Source organism: Limulus polyphemus, unplaced genomic scaffold, assembly GCF_000517525.1.
Source record: "Limulus polyphemus unplaced genomic scaffold, Limulus_polyphemus-2.1.2 Scaffold72, whole genome shotgun sequence".
Lineage (NCBI taxonomy): Eukaryota > Metazoa > Arthropoda > Merostomata > Xiphosura > Limulidae > Limulus > Limulus polyphemus.
The window spans coordinates 1018482-1025550 of NW_013665682.1; the positions used below are offsets into that span (position 1 = coordinate 1018482).

The 7069-nt window shown below is 34.6% G+C and overlaps 1 pseudogene; it reads left to right on the plus strand.

Moving 5' to 3' along the window:
- LOC111087578 overlaps window positions 1-7057 on the plus strand; it is a 36885-nt pseudogene extending 29828 nt beyond the window's left edge.
- Window positions 7058-7069: the final 12 nt, after the last annotated feature.

Genomic DNA, 7069 nt, shown 5'->3' on the forward strand with positions numbered 1-7069 from the left:
TCCCACGACTGGTACAGTTCTTATCGTTACTAAAACAGATGTATTGTCCTAGTTCTTAAACTAAGTTATCTTGAGGTAAAGAAATAGTTTCAGCACAGTTGGTACAGTTCTTAACGTTACAAAACAGATGTATTGTTCTAGTTTTATGTTGAGGTAAAGAAATAGTTCCAGCACAGTTGGTATAGTTCTTATCGTTATAAAACAGATGTATTGTCCTAGTTCTTAAACTAAGTTATCTTGAGGTAAAGAAATAGTTCCAGCACAGTTGGTATAGTTCTTATCGTTACAAAACAGATGTATTGTTCTAGTTTTATTTTGAGGTCAAGAAATAGTTCCAGCACAGTTGGTACAGTTTTATTGTTACAAAACAGATGTATTGTTCTAGTTTTATCTTGAGCTAAAGAAATAGTTCCAGCACAATTGGTACAGTTTTTATTGTTACAAAACAGATGTATTGTTCCAGTTTTATCTTGAGGTAAAGAAATAGTTCCAGCACAATTGGTACAGTTCTTATTGTTATAAAACATATCTATTGTTCTAGTTTTATCTTGAGGTAGAGAAATGGTTCAAGCACAGTTGGTGAAAGTTGCACTGACTACGTAACCTAAGCAACTAAGCATCTTCGTCGATCTGACTTTTACATCAAGTCGAAGTGTAATCAAAGTTCCGGTGATTGTATCTAATCTAAATAAACAAAAAAAAAATGCTTAAAACGTTAGGTAAAACAACTTTTGAAGAAATCATTAATATAAACATCGTTTAACGTGTTTCTTCTACTTAATTTTACACCATCTTATATTTCACATAGAGGCCTGTTCGTCCAGGTCAACACCAAAGCCAAGGACAACCATGCCCACCACCTCAAGACCAAACATCACCTTCCAGACTTATGCTTGTCCCGAAGCCTATGCTAAGTGGTATTGTCTAAACGGCGCCACCTGTTTCTCAGTGAAAATAGGAGAATCAATTTTATACAACTGCGAGTAAGTAGATAAATATTTGTTTATGAACTTTTCTATCAAAGACTTTCATAGCTGCTTCATTATGTCAGGTTAAGTAATCAAATATCGGTCGTATTTTCTAACCACCCTACCAAAGTGCATCTTAAAAAAAACAGTATTTAAACTTAATAGATGTGTGTAAAACAACGGGAGTTTTATCCAGAAAACTGTATGTTGTTTTAAAATTGTATATAGTTGTAGTGCACCTGACGGAAGATTGAAAAAAAATGTTTTTTTTTCACTCAAATAATCTCGTCTACACGTATTACACACCATTCTGGTATAGGCAAATAATATAGGTATTTACCATTTCCATTGAAGTTCCTTACAAGTTCTCTGTTTTCGTTGGATTGTAATACTGACTTTGTTTTTGTTTCTCTCTGTTTCAGATGTGCAGATGGATATATGGGGACAAAGATGCGAGTTTAAAGACTTAGATGGGTCTTATGGTAAGCAGATTACTTCAGTTAAAGTTTCTGTAGATTCAGTTTTCTCTAAATGCTGGTATTATGTTTAAGTGATAAAGAGCGAAACACTGCTGGCATCTGTCCTCACGAAACTTGAAGGAAAGTGTTCATAAACTCGTGGGTTTGTAGAAGCTTACCCGAGTGCAACTATTTGTGGCGATAGTGTACACTAGTATTATAAAACTGTATATTTTAGAGGTTTATTTGATTTATTACTATGTGTGTATTTGTAAGGGCTTATCCCAATGCTTTCAACGTGTGCGCGTGAAGGGCTTACCAAAATACGCTTCACGTGTATGTGTGGGCTTATCCCAATACGCGTATCAGTACAGTATTATCCGATGATGTTCAATACCTTTGTTGTCGTTGTTTGTTAGTAAACACAAAGTTACACAAAGGGCTATCTGTGCTTTGCCCACCACAAGTATTTGTGTATTTACAGAAACTGACTTATCTGATTGTTGCTTGTCTTTCTGTAGGAGTTTACTTGAAAACCTTATGGTTTGTTTTTGAAATTCACGCGAAGCTACACGAGGGCTATCTGCGCTAGTCGTCCCTAATTTAGCAGTGAAAGACTAGAGGGAAGACAGCTAGTCACCGCAAACTCTTAGGCTACTCTTTTATCAACGAATAGTAGGACTGATCGTCACATTATAATGCCTCTACGGCTGAAAAGGCAAGCATGTTTGGTGGGACGGGGATTCGAACCCGCGTCCCTCAGATTGCGAGTCAAACGCCCTAACCACCTGGCCATGCCGGTCCAAACCTTATGGACACATGCGATAATGTTCACTTACTTGAAACAGAGACTAAGCACTTAACAGTTATCAATCTATGTAGTGAATGTTTGAGCAATTCTGTAAATATTCTCCTTATTGAATAGTCTGGAGCTGAGCATGGTCTAGTGTGTAGCGTGCTGCGGTTCAGAAGGCCCAAAGTTCGAACTGTAATATGTTACTGAACAAGATTCGCTCTTTCAGCTATGAGAGCGTTATAACTGTAATAGTCAGTACCGGTACTCGGTTCAGAATAGCAGCGGGTGCTTCTGATTACCTGCCTTCAATATGTTTAAGAGGTATAAATTAAAGATTACTCTGGTTGAATTTTAGCGTTGCTATTGGAGGTTTAGCCTAAGTGTCACGTAAGGTACCCTTCAGGTTGAAAATACTACTATTAATCAAATGAGCCAGTAATAAAAATTAGCATTAAGGTTTGCAGTTCTTTACTGAATACATTTCAACTCGTAATGATTAATTCTTAGATAAGCTATTGTAGTGGTTATCCATATTTCTAGTTTATTCTTTATTTTTATTATGTGAAACTTTAAGCACATTTTAAGTTGTTCTTTTATTAAATAATGTTAAACAGTTTCGTCTTACTGTGTCTGATTATATATTTTTATTTTTTTTTTTTTCTAGCCATCAAAGACAGAGATGTCACCAGTAAAACAGCAAGTATTGCAGGCAGTCTAGCACTGGCTATAGTGACTGTTATTATCTGCGTTGTGTGTTGTATGTGTTTAAGGTATGTATTACATGTAGCATCTTTATTAATAAACGTTGTATATAAAAGTTTTATAATGGTGTAAGTTAAAATAATTTGATAAACAAAATAATAATTTTGAAGGTGACAGAAAACTGCTCATAAAATGTTTTTTTTTTTTTTGCAATCAAGTCAAGTATAATAAAAGCTTTAAATATTTTTTTCATTAACAAGCTTTCTAACACTGTTACTTAAACAGTAATCTAAACCTCCATTAAATATTTAAAATATTCAAATAACTGTTTAAAAACATAAATTTGAACAAAATTTGAAAAACAAACTGAACATCGCGGAAATTTAATTGCACCTTCCCTAATCACACAGAAATCGGCCCGGCATGCCCAGGTGTTAGGGTGTACGACTCGCAATCTGGGGGTCGTAGGTTCGAATCCCCGTCCCACCAAACATGCTCGCCCTTTCAGCCGTGGGGGCGTTATAATGTGACGTTCAATCCCACTATTCGTTGGTAAAAGAGTAGCCCAAGAGCTGGCGGTGGGTGGTGATGACTAGCTGCCTTCTCCCTAGTCTTACACTGCTTAAATTAGGGACGACTAGCGCAGATAGCCCTCGTGTAGCTTTGCGCGAAATTGAAAAACAAACAAACACACAGAAATTGAAAATCTTTGTTAGATTTCCACGTAAAAATATTTATAATACATTTTTCGAGAATCACCACTGGAAAAAAAATGAAACGAAGTGTATTGATAATTAATTAAAATATTGCAATTATATGAATCAGATACTTGCTTGGCAGCAGGCTTCCAAGTGTAACGTAAACTTAACGTTATATATATATGTATATGTATGTATATTATTCTTGTTTGACAAATGTGAAGTTTATGCCGGCGTTACATTTTATTTCAGGTATGTAATCATTCAACAGATGAATATATGTAATTAACACTCAAACTTATGCAGTTCAACGTTTTACCTCACCTACCATCTACGGTGGCAGAAGGTACTAGTTATTGTAAAGAACGGCACCTAAACTGACGATAGGGGTCGAGAATGTACTTCTACAAGTTAACTTGTGAAATTCGGCAGTTAGCGGTTTAGGTAGCAATCCTTTGTACGCTGTAACAGGCATGGCTTGAACGTGATTGATCGTTTAATATCCATTCTGGGTTCTACTTACACGGGTTGGGTGGTCTGTCGGAACCTTTGTACTCTGAGACGCACGGTGCGCTGTGTACACTTGAATTTTTATGTACCTTTAGTCCATTGTTTAAAGCTGTTAGTACCTCAACCATCAATGACCTCCACAAGTTTCAAACTTACGTCTTACTCTGTAGGTCAGTAGATGGCTCGATTTCGTTCACATTTTTAATGGTGCTGGCTACGTTCCCTTTGGTCAGTAGTTCAAGATGAAGGACTTCCACACCTGAGCCCTAGGGGTTTCTGACCTGCCTGTTTAGCACACGTGCGCATGTTGAAAATTCCAATTCCACCCACTTAGTTTCATATTGCAAGAGAATTCTAGTATAGCTTAAACTATAGATCTGACCAGTTTTTTTTGTTTTTTTAAATGATGCTATTTGACCATGTGCGACTGTTCATCTGTGCATACTTACGAATCTGGTTTTCTAACAGGAGGCGTCAAAAGAGGAAGATGATGGAGAAGTACGTGCTCAGGTCGTTGGTAATTCCTGTATTACACCAAACACTCCCACACCGTTCCATATCTGAAGTACGTAATGCCGATAGTGCGTGTGTTGAAATATTTTATTGTCTACAGGTACCTTTTTTTTTTTGGAGTAACTTTTTTATGTTTTGCAAATGAAAATGCTATATATATATGACCTTTTCTTTTCTGGCTTATCCTGATAATGTGCGTTGCATGTAATGACGTAGTGATATGAAGTTCTGAAATGTTACATCACACTCTCAAAACCCACCTGATGGAGAACAGAATCGACGATTTATTAATTTACGTTACTTTTTTTAAAATCGCTTTATTAAAAGTAGTTGTGAATTAATTCCTGAGCATCAGTGTGCTGATGAAGTGAACAATTACTCATGATTTTTAACTTTTCCCCATTAAAATTTGACTACCGAATTAATTTTTTATGTTGAAAATTGCATTAAGTTGCCATGGTAAAATTACATATGTGATCCAGAGTAACATTGACAAAACTATATATTTTTTTTAAATCTGGAAATAATTTCTATAAAATAATATTATTGTTTATGTAATAATTCAGGAAGCGTTTATTGTAATTTTTAGGAAATATTGTTTTATAACAAATACTAAATTATTAATAGGTAAATCACATTAAAAAATGATAAATCCTAGCGCTTTCGGAAGGTGGACCTAGTCTTCATCAGGGGTAGAATATTAAAAATATTTTAATGTTTTTAAGATACAGAAGGCTTAATTGCCCTATATAATGCAGGACTTTTAACAGGCGCAAGAGTTATTGATTACTTCCAAAAATATTCAGAATTATATTGCAAAGTATTTGTTTTTAACCCTTGTTTTTTATATTAACACTACGTTCGGTCACACGTTATTTTAATCTATATTTGATTTTTGATAGTAATTACAGATGAAAAATGTTTTTGAAATTAATTAAAAAACTATTAACAACGTCTTATTTTTGTTTTTTTCTTCACATTTACAGAATGTCGATTTGAAGAATCCTAGCTACGTACATCCACCAAGCACGTTATTACCATTGGCAACGGAGCTACAGTCGACATCCAAAGATAACGGATTTTCCAAAGAATGAACTTGATGAAAATGATTAATTTATAAGAGCACACCGGTCTTTATTATCAGGCCTCTAAACTTGGTGAACATTGTTGAAGGTGGATACTGTGATAGTTATTTTGTTCGTTTGAAACAACGACAATAGACTTGCAGTAGTCTCGTGTTTGTTTTCTTATGTGCTTGCATATATAGAGCTAAACACTGCTTCATTTCAAGAAAATTTGCTAAATCTTGTCGGCCATTCTGAATATTCATAGAGCAATACTGTTGTGTATGTGTGTGTGTGTGTTTTTTCCAGAAGGAAAAAATGACGGACAGTTTTACAACAATGCTGCCTATATCTCACCATTTACATGTGCGACAATGTGTATGTATAAATCAGTTTGTTGTAGCAAATATTTGTGCAGTTTAATAATTAATAGTCCTTAGAAATGTCTATTCATTAGCTTTGGCCTTTGAAAGAACCGATGGTAAATACATTTGGAAATCATTTCTCGTGAGTGATAAGGTAACTGGTTTGACTTTATACCTTACACACGAACTTCAACAGATTAAGTTAGGACTGACTACAACAATAACGGAAAAAAAATCTATGTCACAGGAATTGAAATCATTACATTTTGTAGAAAATGAAGCGACCTCTATGTTTACGTAATCTTTGAAATCAGTATGGGTTCTAAGAAATAACTGTCCTAACACACAAATAACCACACAGTACTAAGTGATACACATTACGCTCAACGATAATTAAATGCAATTAATTAGATTATCTGTATTAAAGAAGTCTTAATTTTTGTAACGTCGTACTTAATTAGCAAATTCCTGCACTGTATGTTATATACGTATATATCCGTGAAGAATAAACAGTGTGTGTGTTGTTATAGAATATATATACACATACTAATTATACCTCCTAAAGTTCAGTGCATACCCCAGAAACTTTGAATATAAATCATAGAAGAAAATCATCTTTTTTTGCTAAATTAGCTTCCAACAGTAAAGTTCCTTTTTGTTTGTTGTCATTAAGCTTGCTTCCTATCACTCTTAAATCGAAACAAATGTTGCTTTCAATTTTTTGTATAAGGACGAAGTTACAGAAGTAATGATGAATTTTAATAATAGGGTTACGATTACGGATTCTTGCGAATTAATTGCATGCGTTAGACATTCATCAGATAGCGTTTGTCAGTTTTGGTAGTTAATATTGAAACAAAAGAAGAAAAAATATTTATATTAATGGAGTATGCATTGGAAGACTCATCTTCAGAGTGTATACATAATAAAATAATTACTCTTTCGTGTATCTTTATTCCTTGTGACTGCCCCCCAGTGGCACAGCAGTAATGTCT